The sequence below is a fragment of the Odocoileus virginianus genome, chromosome 1, assembly GCF_023699985.2.
Source record: "Odocoileus virginianus isolate 20LAN1187 ecotype Illinois chromosome 1, Ovbor_1.2, whole genome shotgun sequence".
Taxonomy (NCBI): Eukaryota; Metazoa; Chordata; class Mammalia; order Artiodactyla; family Cervidae; genus Odocoileus; species Odocoileus virginianus.
Window position 1 is genome coordinate 19,773,928 of NC_069674.1, and position 18,946 is coordinate 19,792,873.

At 42.6% G+C, this 18,946-nt stretch overlaps 1 protein-coding gene across 2 annotated transcripts in view; it reads right to left on the reverse strand.

Moving 5' to 3' along the window:
- BPGM (bisphosphoglycerate mutase) overlaps window positions 1-9,569 on the reverse strand; it is a 30,608-nt gene extending 21,039 nt beyond the window's left edge. Inside the window, exon 1 of one of the 2 annotated variants that reach the window (XM_020880062.2) lies at window positions 9,261-9,569. The gene's annotated coding sequence lies outside the window, so the exon portion shown is untranslated. The remainder of the gene's footprint in view (window positions 1-9,260) is intronic. The other variant, XM_020880061.2, reaches the window with a different exon arrangement.
- Between the last annotated feature and the right edge of the window lie 9,377 nt (window positions 9,570-18,946).

Consider the following 18,946-nt stretch of genomic DNA (forward strand, 5'->3'; position numbering starts at 1 on the left):
GTTTACAGCTTGCATCTTTATGATTCAGTCTCTGTGGGAGCTGGTATGCCAAGTGTTTACCAACAAACACAACACTGCTGTCAGTTTCATTTAAAGTTTCAGGCAGGGGCTGCAGATCCGTGTGGGGCTGCATGGGTGGTGGGAACATTGCTGAACTGCAGAGAACATATGTGCTTCTCTGATGGATGCAACTCATGCACTCTGACACACGGATGGAGCATCTGTATAATCTAGTCTCACTGAGCTAAGGTTACCATTCTAGAACTTTTCTGGAGAACAAAGAGAAGCTGCAGGCTGCTGGAAACAAGACTGGAGAGAATGCAAGACTCAGACCAGAAAGAACTTGTGGATTCTGTTTTGTTCTTAAGAGTAACAAAAATGTCTTTTTTTTTTTTTTTTTTTGTAAAGTGATCATTTCAGCTTAAAAGTTCATAGGAAAAATGAAAGGAGTAGCTACTACTTAGCTCCAGCCCATTTCTCTGGGAGACTGAGGAACTGAGGTCCTCAATTTTCAAAAGAACTGGAAATGTGAATTTCATGTGATATCTGATATAACTACTAGCAACTAACTAGAATACATTTTAGAAAACATGAGCTAAACAAGACCTGTCTGAGAGTAGCTTGAGTCTGCCAGTGTATGACCTGTGACTTAAAGGGGAAGCTCCTCCAGGTCACAGTGAATGGGGAGCCCCACCCCCACCTCCTGGAGCTGGTCAGAGCCCAGGCCTCCAGGCTCTAACCCTGGCCCTTTCTCTGTGGTTGCCCAGCGCACTCTTTCAGAGGACAGACCCGCTAATCCCCACATACGCCGGGCTTCCTCGTCCCCGACCCTCCCTTCACCAAACCGTTGCCAGTGCCTTGCAGAGCCCCAGCTCTGTAATCAAACTCCGACTCAACTTTGGACTCTTCTGGAATGCTTCCTCTAGCTCTCAACACTGACCAAGCTGAAAATGAACTGAGCACAGAACTATTCCCAGGTGTCTGCTTTTCCCTTTAGCAGGGGTATTTGTGCCTCATATCCTGGGGTGGGGGCAGTGGATGGTGAGGGTCCTGGTCCCTCCCTCTTGATGGCACCGCCTGACCCAATGCCTCCACCCCCACCATCTTTTGGGCAGGAGGCAGGGAGCTTTGATTGCGAGAGTCGTGCAACATTGAGCCGTAGTTCTCTTACTCTCATGCATTAGCTACAAACTTCCTGAAAACCGAGTACCCTGTTTAAAACCCTCAAATTACTTCCTGTTGATCTTAGGACAAAACTCAAAATCCTTAATGTGACCAGCAAGGCTTTGGTTTTTTTATTTCCTTGAACATACCATGTTCTTTCTGGCCTCAGGAACTCTGCACACTCTGGATCCTACACAGAACCCTTGCCCATCATCACCTCCCCTCCAACTGCCACTTCAATCCCACTCTGCTTTTTGGACCCACTAGTCATCAGCTGTGTCCAATCAGAATGTAATGCAAGCCACATATAATTGGCTTTTTAAAATTGGTAATTTTAAATGTTCTAAAAGTCATATTAAGCAGAAAAAAGTAGGTGAAATTTTAATAATTCATTTTATTTAACCCTTTAGTTTCAAAGGATTATCATTCTAACATATGATCTATATAAAATAATTAATGAGGTATTTTTTTTTCTTAGTCTTTGAAACCTGATCTTCATTTTATACTTAAAAGCACAACTCACTTTGAACTAGCCAAGTTTCAAGGGCTCCATAGCCACCCATGACCAGTGGTTACTACATTGAATGGTGTGACTATAGAGCTTAGTTTAAATGTTATTTCCTCTAGGCTGGTGGTTTCTCAAACTTTAATGTGCATTGGAATCACCAAGAAAACTGTTTCAGATTACTGGGCCCCATTTCCACAGCCTGAATGAGTAGGTCTGGGGTGGGCATGAGACTGTATTTCTAACAAGATTCCAGGTGATGCTGATGCTGCTGGTTTGAAGACAATGCTTTCAGACTTCTGTGTGTGCCCTTCTTTCCCACCCACTGAAAGTGACGAGGTGCCTTCCCACAGCCCCCTGCTTTATAACATTGGGTGCAGTTGTGATGGGTCACTGTGACAGGTCACTTGTTCCCCGTCTGTGTGCCCTGTAAACTGCATTAGAGCTGATGACTCACTGCCTATATCTGGAACCCAGCATGACTCTTGACACATACTAGGTACTTAGTAGGTGTGTTGACTGAATCAAAGACAAGCAAAAATGATTACACTGTGCTAATAAGGCTAAGCATGGTGCAATGAGTATTCAGAATTGTGTCCAATTCTTTGCAACCCCATGGACTGTAGGCTGCCAGTCTCCTCTGCCCATGGAATTTTCCCAGAAGAATATTGGAGGGCATTGCCATTTCCTACTCCAGAGGATCTTCCCAGCCCAGGGATTGAACCCACATCTCTGACATCTCCTACATTAGAAGGTGGATTCTTTATCACTATGCCAGCTGGGAAGTCCAATAGTTTTAGTGGTAACTGCCAAAGCATAGAACAGTCAGCTGGGGACATCTCTGGCAATCCAGTGGTTAAGACTCCACCCTTCTACTGCTGGCAGTGTGGGTTCCATCCCTGGTTGGAACTAAGATCTCACATGTCACACGATATGGCCAAAAAAACAAATCAACAGTCAGTTGGCAGGTCCAAGATGTTAGGAAGTTTTAACTCAAGAATTCCAATGTATTTGATGGCAAAGGCAGAGCCAAGAACAATCATCCATCATATTTTTGTATCTGTTACAGTTTAGTATGTTCCTAAATGGCCTTAACAATATGCACAGAGAAAAGAGAGATTGATTTGTTCAAAAACACAGAGGCACTAAATGAAACTGGACCTGTTGTCCAGGCCCTGTGCCTCTGACACCTATGCTCTTTCTACCTCACCATGGAAGATTTGCGAGTCTGGGTGTGAGCATCTAGGCTCATTTGGCTTCGCTTCACAGGAGCATCTCCAGTCACAGCTTGTCTTTCCAACCCAGGCAGACATTTCATGAGCTGCTCACAAACAAGGTGAGTATAAAGGAGGGCTCGGGGTGTGACTGCTCATGAGAACCTCAAGGCACAACGTCGAATCAGGCAACAGACACTCCCGACTTAGAAAGAGGGGCCATGACAAGAATTAAAAACTATTCTTTTTAAAAATCAAGCTTTGGGCGGGGGGAGGTGTGTGCTGCTTTTGGTAAAGCTTACCATGTTGGCGTTGATTTTTAAGGGTCCTCATTTATCCTCTCAGCAAGCGTTACTGGCACTTGAATTAAGTGCTGATTTTAGTCAACGATTTACTTCATACCCCCAAGCGGCCACACAGATCACTGAGGAACCACACTTCAGGGCGCCTTCCTTTTTAAAATATGATGTGGCTCAAAGGAAAAAAAAATACTAAGCAAACATATCTTTTACATGACTCTGCATCTCCTCTTCCTGCCCTTTCCTCTTGGCTGTTTTTCCCTCCTTCTGGCCATTATTTTTTTTCAGTCGTCTGACACCTACCTTGTACCTTGCCCACTCTACTGAAACAGTCTCTCAAAAGACTGCTGATTAGTCACTTCTTGGAAAGTGGAGACCATCTTCACTCAGGACTCCCACTGCTTTGATCCCTCTGAAGCTGAGCACTTCCATCAAGGGAAGAAAAATTCTTCTAAGACTTCAGGGCTGCATTTCTCCCACCTCTTCTACTGTTACGTCCTGGTGCTGCCTACCTGTTGGCAACAGTACTGGGATGGTGAAGCATGTATCACAGCATAGCTCCCCCACCCAGGGATCGAACTTGGGTCTCCTGCACTGCAGGCAGATTCTTTAACATCTGAGCCACCAGGGCAGCCTGTAAGACGCCACGGCCGCTACCTTTCTTGGAGTGCTCATCGTGTGCTTGGGACGATTTGAATTCTCAACCACTATTCTATGGACAGGTCACTACAATTACTCCTAGTTTATAGATGCAGAAACTCAGAAGAGGCTAACTTGCCCAAGAGGACAGAGACTGTAACTGGCAGAGCAGGAGTTCAATATCAGGCCAGCCTGGACCCTAAAGCCTATACATACACCCTGACCCACTCTGCTCCACTACCATATGGGCACCCAAGGCTCTGTCTTCCTACCCTGGAAACCCCACTTTTCTCATGACTTTAATTACATTAAAATGCATGATGTATCCATTGACAGCCCCAGGTACTCATCAGTCTGCCCAGTCTGGTCAAACAACTCATTCTTCAAACATGTGCTGCAAATCTCATTTGAACATGGCACATAGCTAGGTCTGGGAGGAACACAGAATCAAACATGAATGATACCTCCAAGGGACTAATGGGGGAAAAGTGACATGTGTGTATTACGACAGCAGAAAGTAATCCACAGCACGAGAAAGCACTTGATGTATAAGGGAGATGGAAAAGGAGGTTTTTTTGTTTTTTTGAATAATGCTTCGTGGACATGGCACTATTTAAGCTGGATTTGAAAAGATGTTTAAGATTTATAGAAAAAAGAAAAGGACGGGTGGAGAGGGAGGTGGGAGGGGGGACCGGGATGGGGAATACATGTAAATCCATGGCTAACTCATTTCAATGTATGACAAAAACCACTGCAATAATGTAAAGTAATTAGCCTCCAACTAATAAAAATAAATGGGAAAAAAAAGGCTAAATAAAAATATATATATATAAAAAAAAGAAAAAGAAAAAAGAAAAGGAATTCTGGTCTAAGGGAACAGTGAGTAGATGTAAGGGAATGGTATTTATGGAGAACCATTCAAACTGGTTTGCCTAGAACAGTCTTGCTTTAGACCTGTTTCCCCAACATAATTATTATAGGGCCCCTTTCACACTTGAAGGTCCCATCCTGAAAATTATATGATCATCCTGTACTAAGTATAGGGTATAATAAGGAAGAAGGAGGACACTAGTCTAGAAAGATAAGGCTGAATAGTGGCCCTGAAAGGACATTGTGTCAAAGAACATAGGTTCTTCTGCAAGTACTGGGACATCATTAAAGCTTTAATACTGTGTATTTTAGGAGGATCAGGCAGCACTTACAAGTAAGGGAAATGGATGTGAATACTTGTGAATCTTTTGCAACTATTCTGGTAACATTTAATGAAGACCTGGGGCAGCATAATTGCTGTTGAAATGGGATGAAGGCAATGATGTGAGAGATACTTCAGCTTAGCTGGAGGCAAAAAAAGCGGGGGGGGGGGGGCAACTTTTTCTGTAAAAGGTCCAAGAGTAAATATTTTAGGCTTTGTGGATGATATGGTCTCTCTTAAAATTACTCAATTCTGCCACTGTAGCTGAAAGCAGTCATAAACAATGCATATATGAACAAATAAGGCTATGTTCCAATAAACATATTGGAACTTTTTGTCTTTTACATATGGATAAAGAAATGAGAATTTCATATAATTTCCATGCACATGAAATATTGTTATTCTTTGACTTATTTCAACCATTAAAAAAATGTAAAAGTCATTCATAGCTTGTGGGCTGGAAAGATAGTAGGCCAGAAGGTCTTAGCTTCCTAAACCCTGGTCTAGCTGAGATTACTCAGATCTACTAATCACATCAGCATTTTGAGCGTTTAAGCATCCTGCCATAGGATAATCCCAACATTATTAAAATCACCTGATTTTATTCTTGGCCAGCACTCCAAGTACTTTGAATAATAGAATCCCATTCATAACTGTTTTTAATCCTTCATATAAGACAATACTGAGCACATTTAAATCAGTCTGAGTAGTTTATTTTGCTTCATCAAATTACTTAATAATGGGTTCAAGATAGAACAATAGGGAAAAAATTATTCATCTTGTTAACCAACTTCAAAAATATAATCTGTCATTTTGACATGCTTTACTTTTATTAGACATCTTTATAAATTGTCACAGTGCTTCACACTTCAGGTGAATACATACCTGGCAACTCATGAACAGGTGGGAAAAATTATAGGATAAAGTCCAGTCTCAGCTTGTTTTCTGTTTCCAAAAATTGAGTAAGAAATGTGATCAATGATAGAATGTTGAAGCAATATAAAATAAGGGATGCAGAGCCAGAGAGTTTCTTTAATCCAAAGCTTTCTCTTCAATAATAAATAAACAAATGCTACCCTAGACCATTTGAGTGTTTCCATGTTTGCACCACTTGGAGGTCTAAATCCTCACTATGCAGCTTTGAATGACTCTCAACCCCCACTGCATTAGGGATCTAGCTCTATAGAAGACAGACTGGCTAGACTTGAGGATAGGAAAAAGAGAGATTAACCAAGTTTCTGATAAATTAAAAAGGAACAGTTCTTAAGGGAAATGAAATCTGGAGCTCAGTTCCTAAGATTCTCCCAGCCCAGCTCAATATGAAAAGTTCAAACAAGCCTGTATCCAAAAGTACCTCCTGTTCCTCATCTATTACTTTTCCGAAAGCATGATGGTAATTTTTCCATTTGTATTTGCATTATAAGAACAACTATTTTACCAGGAGCAAACTCTATTACTTGTAGGTGTTTTCCAGGCACTATTACCCTGTCATTCTCCAACTTTATACCTTCTAACAGCCCTGACTGACCCCATGTTACAGAAGTAACAAACCATAGCAGGTAGACCCTTATTCACAGGGAAGTGTCCAGCAATGAGATGTGTGTGCATGGGGCATGTGGCCTGTTCCAGCTGGCATGGCATCACTCATGTGCAGAATACCCACTCAAGATGTCTCCTTCCTATCTCTGGTTACTTATTACCCTACAGTAGTAGCATTTGTGTCAAACCATTTCCACCAAATCTTAAAAGTATGGGACTTTAGTCCCAGCTCTGCTACTTAGTGACAGTGTCATCTTGACTATTTAAGTTATCTGCTGCACCTCAGGTTCCTTGTCCATAAAGATGAGGATAATGAAATTACTGTTTCTCAAGGGGCTATGAGGAATACTAAATGAGATGATGGTGAAGCGCCCTACCAAAGAATGCAAGGTATTCTGGGTTGAATGGCGCAGACTTTGACTAACGCATGAAGACTGATACAGACCTCAGGCCCTTGAAAGTGATCCTACCTTGCTGATGGCATGAGCAGAAACAAAAGCCGGAGATAAAATAAAATGAGGGCGGGGGTAAGGAGAAAAAGTTAAATTAGGTAGGGCAAGGAGAAATGCAATCAAATGCTGTATGTGTTTCAGGGCAGGGGTGCTGATGGTAAGATACAGTCCTAGAAGCATACCAAATACTAAGTGATATTCTATAATTCACATGCTTTGGTGAAGTGGCTAACATTTATTTTATATTTTATAAACTATGTTTTTTTCATATTTGTGGCCACGTTTCAGTTAAAGAGTTTTGTTATTCAGAGATACTTTTAGTCCTATTTCCCCATACAAATATCCCTTCACACCAGATTTCATTCCAAAGATGTTCAAGTGACCCATCATCAGTTCAGACACTGGCGTGTCCTCTGTGCTCTAGGCACAAGACAAAGATGAAGGTGTGGCTGAATTTAGATGTCATTACTTAACATAAATTTAAAATGAAATGTGCCACGTAATTTCAACCAACCATAGAAGGCAAAAGAGGAAGAGAGACTGAAAGATCTACCCAGACACCAACAGCAGCTGTCTTTGAGTAGTGGAATAAAGGATGACATTTTCTGCCATGTTTTACTTCTGTACAATGTTCATTCTGGACAATGACCCACTTGGTTTGGTTTAAATATGGACACAAAAGAACCAGGTATGACCCTTGTAGCTGGGAGCTTTCATTTGCTAACAGACTGGTTAGGAATTTACTGTAATGAGATTTTGCTGATGTACTTGTGGTGGAAAATGTTTAAGAATCTTTAGTTTAAAACAGACTTTGAACACAGGCATGGACCTCAGAAATAATCTAATGCAACTTTCACTTTTTAAAGAGGCAGAAGTTAAGAGTCAGAGAGTTGAAATGACTTAAGATTATACCTGGTAGCTCAGCTGGTAAAGAATATGCCTGCAATGCAGGAGAATCTGGTTTGATTCCTGGTTCAGGAAGATCCCCTGGAGAAAGGATAGGCTACCCACTCCAGTATTCTTGGGCTTCCCTTGTGGCTCAGCTGGTAAAGAACTCCCCTGCAATGTGGGAGACCTGGGTTCAATCCTTGGGTTGGGAAGATGCCCTGGAGAAGGGAAAGGCTACTCACTCCAGTATTCTGGCCTGGAGAATTCCATGGACTGTATAGTCCATGGGGGTGCAAAGAGTCAGACATGACTGAGTGACTTTCACTTCACTAGATCACACAACTTCAAGACTAAAACCAGGTGTCTTGACTGCCAACTCAGAGCTCCTTCCACAACACCATTTGATTGAATTATGCCTCTCTGAACCCCACCACAATTGAGTATTGCATCTGTGGTATGTGAGGTGCATAGGAATACAAGGATGGAACAAACCTAGTCCCCTGGCCTCAGGGGAGACAGTTTTAAAAGACAAAATGCCATGTGTTCTGCTTTCATTATAGAAAACCCTAGAAACTACTGGTGAAAGATTGCATCTGATTTCGTTCTCCCCAAAGTGGGCAGTTAACATTCTGGTACTACATACAAGCCATTAAGCCTCCATAATTTGGGAGGCATAAGGTAATGAGAGTTATAGTAAGTCAGCCAACAAACAATTACTCCTCAAAACTCAACTGTGAATTTCACTTCCATTCGCATTTCTACTCTTTCTCCAGTAACATGGCCCTCATCCCTTGGAAAGAAGAAGAAATACACTTACTTTTTCATTTGTAGTGGTTCAAAGAACCTGTGATTTAGTTCCAGATTCGAACCCTCCATGAAACCACTGCAGATATTTACCTTTCTCCTTTCATGACGTTCAGGTTTTTTCTATCTACTGAGCCTTCAAGGGCCAAGTCTGCCATCGCCCTCAATATAGCGCCAAGGCCCTGAAAACACAGGGAAGCGCCCTTTCAAGGGGAGTCCTACGAAGGACTGACACCCGGTACCTGAGACGTCCAGGGGAGTGGAGTTATCACTCCCTTCGACTCCCTGTTTATTCTTGCCGTTAAGACACCACTACCAACGCGGAGTCCTCCTTTCCGTTAGTAGACTAGACAGGCTTATTCTGAGAAAGAGACAGCTGAGCGGGACCTAGGGGATAAGTGAGGGTCGGAGTTTGAGGGGTGGGCGTGCGAGTGCCAGGCTCCCACCACAGACTGAACCTGGGGAGGAAAGAAACTGGCCCTCCAGCGCGCCGAAATAAACCACCACATCACTGACAAATGCAAAACCTTCGCAACAGCACTATCAACAACAGCAGCCACTCACCTGCCAAAAGGCCACCAGTAGCAGCCGCTCCTCAGGACCGCCGAACAACCAGGATCTCCCAGGACTCATCACTGCGGCCGGCATCGACTCTCTTTTCTAGCCCTGGAGCCAGAAGGGGCAGGTCCTAGGGCTCTGATTATTGGAGAGTCGAGTTGTCAATCATTCACACCCCCGCCCTACTCCCAGGAACAGGTCAAGGTCTTTTCCGTTTTTCAAATCCCCTGAGTAGAAAGTGAGGCTCTGATTGGCTCTCTGAGGAGACGAGCACACTTCCGGACCAGTGAAGAGCTAGCTCTGACGCTAGTGGGCGGGCCTGTTCCGGCGGGGACGTAGAAAAACAAAACCCGGCGCGTCGCCTGGGCAATAGGTGAGGCTCAGAACCTCTTCGGCAGTTGAGGTGCTTAGAAAGCGCTTACGCGTCGAAAAGGAACTATCTGCCAACGTAGAGAAGTGTCGACGGAATCTTGAAGTGATGAGGTGATGCCTATCTTTACTCATGGGAAACTGCAGCTTGGGGATGAAGGTGGGCACTCCTCGCGGAGTGAGTAGTGAAAGCTCCTCTTTCCTGGTGTTTTAAATCCTAAACGGTGATTCAAGTAAGAGCCTTTAAAGTGCCCGACTTATGAGCAGTAACTGGCCCTCACTCTCTGCTAATACTTTTATAGGTTCCCCTTAGGCACTCAGGGGCTTCCCTTGTGGCTCAGCTGGTAAAGAATCTGCCTGCAATGCAGGAGACCTGGGTTCCATCCCTGGGTTGGGACGATCCCCTGGAGAGGGGAATGGCAACCTACTCTAGTATTCTGGCCTGGAGAATTCCATGGACAGTCCATAGGGTCTCAAAGAGTCGGACACGACTGAGCGACTATCACTTTCACTTAGGCAGTCCTCTTACTGTTTTGGTTGGAGGTAGAAAAATGTTTCGTGGAAGGCACTGAAAGCCTAGAGGACAGATGAAGGGAGTGTGGAGTGAAATGAGAATTATAAATTTGGAGGCTACAATTACTGAACAAGAGGAACCTATAAAGATACCCGAAGCTTAACATAGGGCCCTGTAAACTTCTAAGTAGGCTTGAACCACCACACAAGCCTTTGAAGCATTACTGTTAGAGCTCTTTGGTGGGCAAGAAAGACAGTAAGGATTGGTGTGTTTGCCTGACCACATGGGAAATTTCCCTTCCCGTATTTCTGAAAGCTGTCCTTCCTAGTGTTTAATGTCTTCTTTTTGAGTTTTTCCTGTTTCATCCTCATAACAAGTCCAGTAGATATCTGACAGGCAACCAGATCCTCAGAATAATTAAACATACATTTGAAAAGGTAATTTCCACATTTTAAACTCTGTGATCCACTGTATTGAATTAAGACCTAAGCATTTGTAGTTAGTTCTATTATCTCAGTTATCCTCAGAGCATAACAGTTTCTCCTAGGATCTCAAAGAACAGATCCATCCCTACTTCTGGAAGATCACAAATCCAAGGCTTGACAAATCCCAGCAAGGGGTTGATACCATCCAGGGATAGTTGAATTCAGCTTGTATTTGTCATCAACTGGAGGTCAGGTCTGAGCAACTGGAGAAGGCGACTTCCAGTCTGGACTCCCAAGAATGCAGCTTCCAAATCCTATACTTTTACCCACTTCTTCTTCCTTTTCTCCACACCAGCTGAGGACAAAGTGAGGGGAAACTTTCCTACAGATTGACATCAAAGCTCTCTACTTAGAGTGCTCACTATCCATACCCTGGAGAATAAAGACAGCCATTCACAAATGTCCATCTTATAGCATTTGACATTTAGGGATACTTACTCTGGACTTAAGGTCTATTTACTGTTGTTATGGATACCTGTGGAATGCTAGCTTGTCACACAGAATATTAACAACATCAAACATCACCTGTCTTTTAGAATCTCATTGTACAGGTGAGTAATCTGAAGATTAAAAGGTTTATTCAGAATTACTTAGCTAGGTGAGGGCGGAGCCTAGACAAGGATCTGCAAGTGCATGCTCAGTCCAACACGACTTTTCTCAACTCCATGGACTATAGCCTGCCAGGCTCCTCTGTCCAGGGGATTTTCTGGGCAAGGATACTGGAGTGACAAGGATCCAAGGTTGCTAATTCATGATTCTGGGAAAATGCTTCCTCTTCTGTTGCCTCTCCCTCTCTCCTAACACACACACACACACACAAAGCAATTTTTTAAAAAAAAATCAAGATTACTAAGTTTAAAATTTGCCAGGATCACTAATTTGAAAATTTGGGGCTTCCCTGGTTACTCAGTGGTAAAGAACCCACTTGCCACTGCAGAAGATGTGAGTTCGATCCCTGGGTTGGGAAGATCTCCTAGAGAAGGAAATGGCAACCTACTTCAGTATTCTTCCTGGGAAATCCCATGGACCAAGAAGCCTGGTAGGCTTCAGTCCATGAGGTTGCAAAACAGTCGGACACAGCTTAGCAACTAAACAACAAAAATTTTGAAAATTTACTTCCATTAAGACCAGTCATGAGCATTTACTTCTGATATAACAAATAGTATAGATAGTTGGAGAAGGCAGTGGCACCCCACTCCAGTACTCTTGCCTGGAAAATCCTATGGATGGAGGAGCCTGGTAGGTTGCGGTCCATGGGGTTGCCAAGAGTCAGACACGACTGAACGACTTCACTTTCACTTTTCACTTTCATGCACTGGAGAAGGAAATGGCAACCCACTCCAGTGTTCTTGCCTGGAGAATCCCAGGGACGGGGGAGCCTGGTGGGCTGCTGTCTGTGGGGTCGCACAGAGTCAGACACGACTGAAGTGACTTAGCAGCAGCAGCTGCAGCGTAGTATGCAAATAGCTCAATGTCCCAGTTCACTACTTCAAACAATGTTTGGTATTGTCCCAAATAAGAAATGAAAATGCAGTAAATTATTATAGCCATGTTGTCTTTCTTTCTGTTATGTGAGTATATCAAAAAGTAAATATTAGCACATATAGTACTTTAAGAATTAGTAGCAGAGTGTCTTATTCAGGACCTGAATAAAATACAGTTTTATGATAGCCTACACACTGGGCCAAAATAATTTCACCACTATGTGAATGGAGCCGCTACCTTTTACAGGTAGGGTTGAGCTGGTGCACCACATTCAAGAACCTAAGCTCTTCTGCCTTGGCTCTCTTCTTTCTACCAGCAAGCTTCAAAGTAGCTGGTCCTGTATCCTCTGTACAGGATTATCTCCCTTAGCAATCTTACCACCATGATCTGGTTGTTTGCTGGTCTCCCACCACACACTGCCTTCTTCAAGGTCAGATTAAAATCTGCTTCTCATCATCTGCGGTAACATACCCAAAATGTTTGGCTTCACCATTGACCCATTCAGTACACGACTCCTCTACTGAAGCCAAAAACTGGAAATGGCCTTTGGGATCAGCCATGAAGAACCTTAGAAAGGCCTTTGAAGCCATCTGTCCCTTCCATTTCTCAAGTTAAATCATAGAATGGTCATCTCACAGAGTAGTGCAAAGAATGATGGAGGCCATTTTGAAACAGTTTTGCAATCTCCGAAGCACCTTAGTCTATTACTTCCTCTCACTGGGAACTTAGGCACATTGTCTGACCTCTTTATCTGTGTCTTTATCTGTGAAATAGGGATAATACTTAATTGGCCATCATGAAAATTAGATGATGCAGGAGGCATCCAGCACAAAGGAAGTGTTCAGTAAATGGTAGTTATTCTTAACAGCTACAGCAGTGATAAAATGTATCACACTTTTAACTACTCATACTATACTCCTGTTTTACAAACTCAAGGAAGTCTGGGCCATATGCTTTCCTCCCCTTTCCCACTGTCTACTTAAGTGGGGATCTGGTCTTCTGCAGAGGCTATAGGACAGGAATTTCCTTTGTTAATCTTGCTGCAAACCAGAGAGGTGACTGTCAAGATGTGAATGCTGAAGAGGGTACAAACCCACTGTGGGGCCAGGAGCCTGTGGTATTAGGAAGTCTGAACTATATGTCTCAACATGGAGCATCGTAGGGTGAACAAAGTGGTCATAATTTCTCCCTGTGGAGTTGTTTTTCAAATGCCATGTCAGATTTACATATAATACTGTATGTTAAAAAAAAATACTGTATGTTAAAAATATTATGTTTATTGTACAAGGCTTATAAAGGAAAAAATTTTGAACAACCATATTCCTACCACTTAGAATTTGTTAAAATTCTTTACATTTAACATTTGTTAAATTGTTAACAATTCTTATTTCCTTCTAATTTTTCCCCTATAAACCAATTATTTTAAAAAGATGGGAATCTATAGTATATATACTGTTTCATGGCAGTATTTACTTAATTCATTATGAACATCTCCCCATGTCATTTAATAGTGTCCGATTACAATTCCGTCATGTGACTACCTTTGGGTATTACGTCTCACAATTCAACCAGTCTCCTACTCTTGTGCGTTGAGGTTGTTTCCATTATTTTCAAAGTTTCAGAGATTTAAACGGGCTGCTGCTTTCCTTAAATAACAGGGTGCTCTGGGAATGTCTGTTGAAAAGAGGCTGATAAAGCTGCCAGGCATTTTTCACTCTGTGCCCTGGCACTGCAGAGCTAAGAAGGCTGAAGCCAGGGAAGCCTGAAAGTTCCTGGAGGGTTGCCCTTTCACCCCTGCCTCCCTCTCTCCAGTTTCCTATTCTTTAACCTGAAGAAACGGTGTTGAGACGAGAGAAATTGGGGGAGTGGTTGACTTGGGCTCCACTTTAAACCTTACACAACTCCTGACATATGTGTCTTCATTTTACAGATGGGGAAAGTAGGGCACAGAGAGAATCTATGCAAACCTGCTAATTAGAGCATCTGAGTTTGACTCCTAGACTTGGTTCTGAAATTTGAACTCTTCCCCACCATGCTTCTACTTCTAAAAACTGATGGCTATAACTTCATTCTTTCGTTTTTTTCCCTGTGAGAAATATGTTGTCAGTCTCCTAAGATTTATTGGTTATCTGCTCCCTTAAAAAAAAAATTTCCTCCTGACTGTCCAAGAATTTCTTCTGCCTCTGAGTTTCCCAAGTTGGCTCCTTCTTTGCCTCAAGAATGTATCCTCATTCTTTGATGAAGAATCAGACAACTTAGCTTCCCCCCCCCCCCCCATATATTTGCTTGTTTTCGTACTAAAGTGTTCTCACTATATATGTTGGGAAGTCAGACTCATAAAGGGAAGTTCTTTTAAGCTGCATCAGTTTAACAATGTTACATATCCCTTAGCTTTGGGGAGTTATGAAGTATGACTGTATAGAGAGTAATGTCTTTTTCTCTGGTTTGGTTATAAACTGGTTCTGAAGGAAGTCCTAAAAGGCTTTACAAAATTGTTTAGAGCCATGCAGCATCGTTAAAATGGGTGTATCACCTCCCAATATGACACTTTGAAGGCAATAACACATATTTGGAAGTGTAATTTCTGGAATGTTTTGTTAAAGGCTGTATGCATCATCAAATCACAGTTTTAACCAGAAAGATAACTTTTGGGGGACTTCCCTGGTGGTCCACTGGCTAGTACTCTGTGCTCCCAATGCAGAGGGCCCAGGTTCAGTCCTTGGTCAGGGAACTCGGTCCTATATGCCTCAACTAAGAGTTCAAATACTGCACTAAAGATCCTGCAAGCTGTCCCTGTGCAGCCAAATAAATACCTTTTTTTTTTTTAAGATAGCTTTTTGCCCTCCCACCCCCACCCCCGCCACACACACTATAGCAATACCCTAACCCAAGCTACCATCACCTCATGGCTGGATTTTATCAGTAACAAATCTCCTGGAATCCATTTTTGCTCCCTTTTAGCTAGACAGGATGAGCTTTGTCATTGTGGTACAGCTAATCCCCTCCTTCCCCCGGCTTTAAACACCACAGCGGCTTCCCACTGCCCCTATTACTGGCCTTTCTTCTCCCCTACAGCCATTAGACCTTTGCACAAGCATTTTACCTACCTAGCATGCTCTTTCTTTGCAGGTGGTTAAAGCGCAGAAGACGGATCCAATTTTCATAATTCCCAGACTAAATCTCTAACAGAAGTGTGTTCCTGGGGATTTGTTGTTGTCCAGCAGGGGGAAAACATGATTTGGAGGATCAAAGGAAATTCAGTAGCACAGTGGGTAAGAGTGTGGGCTTTAGGGTCAGTCTGCCTGGATTCCAGTCCTGGTTCTATCCTGTACTAACCACATGATATTGGGCAAAATTTTTTTCAACACCCTTGCTTTATTTCTTCTGTTGTATAATGGGCCACTATAAGGGTATCTTGGAGGAGGGTATGGCAACCCACTCCTGTATTCTTCCCTGGAGAATCCCATGGACAGAGGAGCCTGGCTGGCTACAGTCTATGGGGTCACAAGGAATCAGACACAACTGAAGCAACTTAGCACACATACACAAGGGTATCTACCTCATAAAGTTATACTATTTAAATAAGTTAATACATGGAAAGAACTCAGTAAATTTTTAAAAGCCTCAACAATAAATGAAGGCCTCAATATAATTCCTTATGTGGAAGGTAAAATCAACCTTGCTAATTTTCTCTTGTTGTCTTCTGGAGAAAAACAGATACAGCAAGCAACTCGGAGGCCCTCCCAGGGCAGCCAAAGGCTGGTCCTAGCAGATAAGGCTTCAGGGGCTGCACTATGTAGGGAAAGACATGTGATGACTTAGTCAAAACAGGTGCCAGGCCACAGATGCCAGTGAACTGAGATAATATGAAGCCTAAAGGGGTTTAAGAAATGCACAAGGAAAAAAAAAATCTAAAATTAAAAAAATCACAACAGCAGACAAAAAGATAATATATTTACAGATGAAATCAGTTTCAGCTTCTCATCTAAGCCCCATCATATAAAAGATCTTCTACTTATGTGATAAACATTTTGGAGGCTATCTGAGGTCTCAGAACTTCTTACTAGAATGTTCTCTGGCAGCTTTGAGACCCATCATTTCTAGCTACTTCTAGGTGCTATTTTGTACCTAGAGGAGAGAAGCTACTTTACTGTGGATCTGAGACTCCAACTTGAGTGAGACAAAGCTCTTTGTAGCCCCCATTTAATTACTCACAGAGTCCTTATTAATTAAATTTACAAAATAGTTTGACTGGCTTCACTTACTAGTGAGTTTTCAAGTAAAGAATAATGAGAATACAGAATTTGTTATGAGTTTGATAACCATGAGTGAGTTCCAGTCACTTGTTGACCTCCCTATGCCCACTGAATCTCCTACCTAGTCTCTGCCACCATCTCTCTCTGAGGTCCGATAAGAGGAAGGAATAGGTAAATCACCTGTTGTAGGCCATAGGATGTAAAAATTAGCAAGAAAAGCTATCCTCGCACATGGTGTTCTGTAGACTATTTAGACTTAAGAGTTATGGCAAAGGCCCTACTGCTTGATGGTTCTTGGAGAGAGGATGGGCTGAAACTCAGGTGGTTGTGATCCATGGTCACCCAGTGATGGCTGAGGTGGAGAACTACAATGCCAAATGACCTAATTTCTTCACCTTTGAAATGTTAAGCAAGTGTATAAAGGCCAGGCATCTATGGCTTGCTAAAACTTGCCTTGAAAATTATTTTTAGGACCAGTAGGAAAAAAAAACCCATGTTCTTGGATCCAGTCATATTAGGCAGGATATTAATAACAGGTCAACTTTTAACAAAGTATTATGATAGAGGATTCATTTTTTTAATCCAAAAATGGTAAGTGTGTGTGTATATGTGTATATATTCCTCTTTACCTAAAAGCATTTAATTTCTTCAAGCTTTGTGTTTCTCTGCCTTCTCTGAAATGGGTGAGAAAGAAGGACAAAAATAGGAAAAGGAAGGCGAAAACAAGTGAAACCATCAGAAGTACACAGGATCTGGTCTTAAACAGCAAATCAAACTAAAAAGTAACCAATTATTCATTGAATTTCGCCTAGTGTTTAAGAGATTGTATTAAGACGTTCTTGAAGTGCAAGTCGCTCAGTCGTGTCTGACTCTTTGCGACCCCATGGACCATACAGCCCATGGGATTCTCCAGGCCAGAACACTGGAGTGGGTAGCCTATCCCTTCTCCAGGGGATCTTCCCAACCCAGGGATTAAACCCAGGTCTCCTGCATTGCAGGCGGATTCTTTACCAGCTGAGCTACCAGGGAAGCCCAAGAAGTTCTTAAACGTCCTAATTTTGAAGTTTTGAAGGAAGAGAATTAACAGTATTTTTAGTACCGACCATAAACTGTACCAGGAGCAAGAGAAACAAAGTGAAACAGAGTCCTCGTCCTCACGGAGCATGGCCTAGTAAGAGAGAACTCCTGAACTATGAATTACAGTCCAACAGATGCAAGTGCAGTTACTGAGGACTCAAGGTGTTTTGGTGGCTGGGGGAGGGGGGTTCTTAAGTGTGTAGGGGGAGGGGTTAGGGGTGAGAAGAGTCCATGGGATGGGAGAAATTTAAATACATAGGGGAAGAGCTAAAGTAAACAATGATTAAAAAAAATTGAGTAGACTTATAGCCAGAATCCAAAACTGGATTGTGGAGACAGTTTCGCAATTGTACTAAACTCACTGAAACTCATTTGGATTATGTGCTAAAAATGGCTGCATTTTATGATATATATTTTTTTTCTTAAGAACATTGGCTTTAGAAACAGACACCTGTGGACCGATTCCTGGCTCTGTAATTTACTAGCTGTGTGATCTTGGTCAAGTTAGTTAACCTCAGTGTGAAGGAGGAATAATGATCTATTCTCTCTAGCTCTCTAGATTACATGGGATGGAGTATGTAAAGCTCCTGCTACATTATCAATGCTCAGTATGAAATATTCCCTCTCACTGGGATGCTTAATGAGAGTTTGTATGTGCTGTCTATCAAACACCTCTCTTTGCTCTATCTTTTAAGTAGTTTGGCAGCAGCTATAGCTTCTTTTGACTTCCTTTCAGTAGAATTTGACTCTGATACCCCTTCCTGAAACAGGAGAGAAGGGGGTGGAGCACAACTTTTTTTTAAAAAATGCCATAGGGACTTGTGGTCCAGTGGTTAAGACTCTGTGCTCCCAATGCAGGGGGCATGGATTCAATCCTTGGTCGGGGAACTAAGATTTCACATGCCCCAAGGTGCGACCAAAAATAAACAATGTTAAAAAAAAAAAAAAAAAAGGAATTATATAGCCTGATGGCACCACATAAACTGACTAGAACCAAATGGCTCCAAGATGGCAAATGAATTGTCTTCCACTAGACTTGAACCTCACCCACTCCAGTGTTTTTGCTTTAAGAATCCCAGGGACATGGGAGCCTTGTGGGCTGCCGTCCATGGGATCACACAGAGTCAGACACGACTGAAGTGACTTAGCAGCAGCAGCAGCAGACTTGAGCCTCCGTATACAATCATTGTTACACATCAGCAAACTAAATGACATACCCACAGGTGCAAGGACAGTTTCAAAGCAGACTGCAAGGGTCAAAAAGTGGGCGGTGGCCCAATTCCTGGAAATCTCCACCCCCTTTCCCAAATAGCTGGAATATTCCTCCCACAAATTAGCCTATAAAATTACTCACCCCTATAAAAACTAACAACCCCATACCCTGGGGCTGCTCTCACCTTCTGAGATGGCCTACACTCCGTGGAGTGTGTTTCTTTCTAAATAATTTCACTCCTTACCTATCACTTTGTCTCTCCCTGAATTCTTCCTGTAAATGAGACCTCAAAC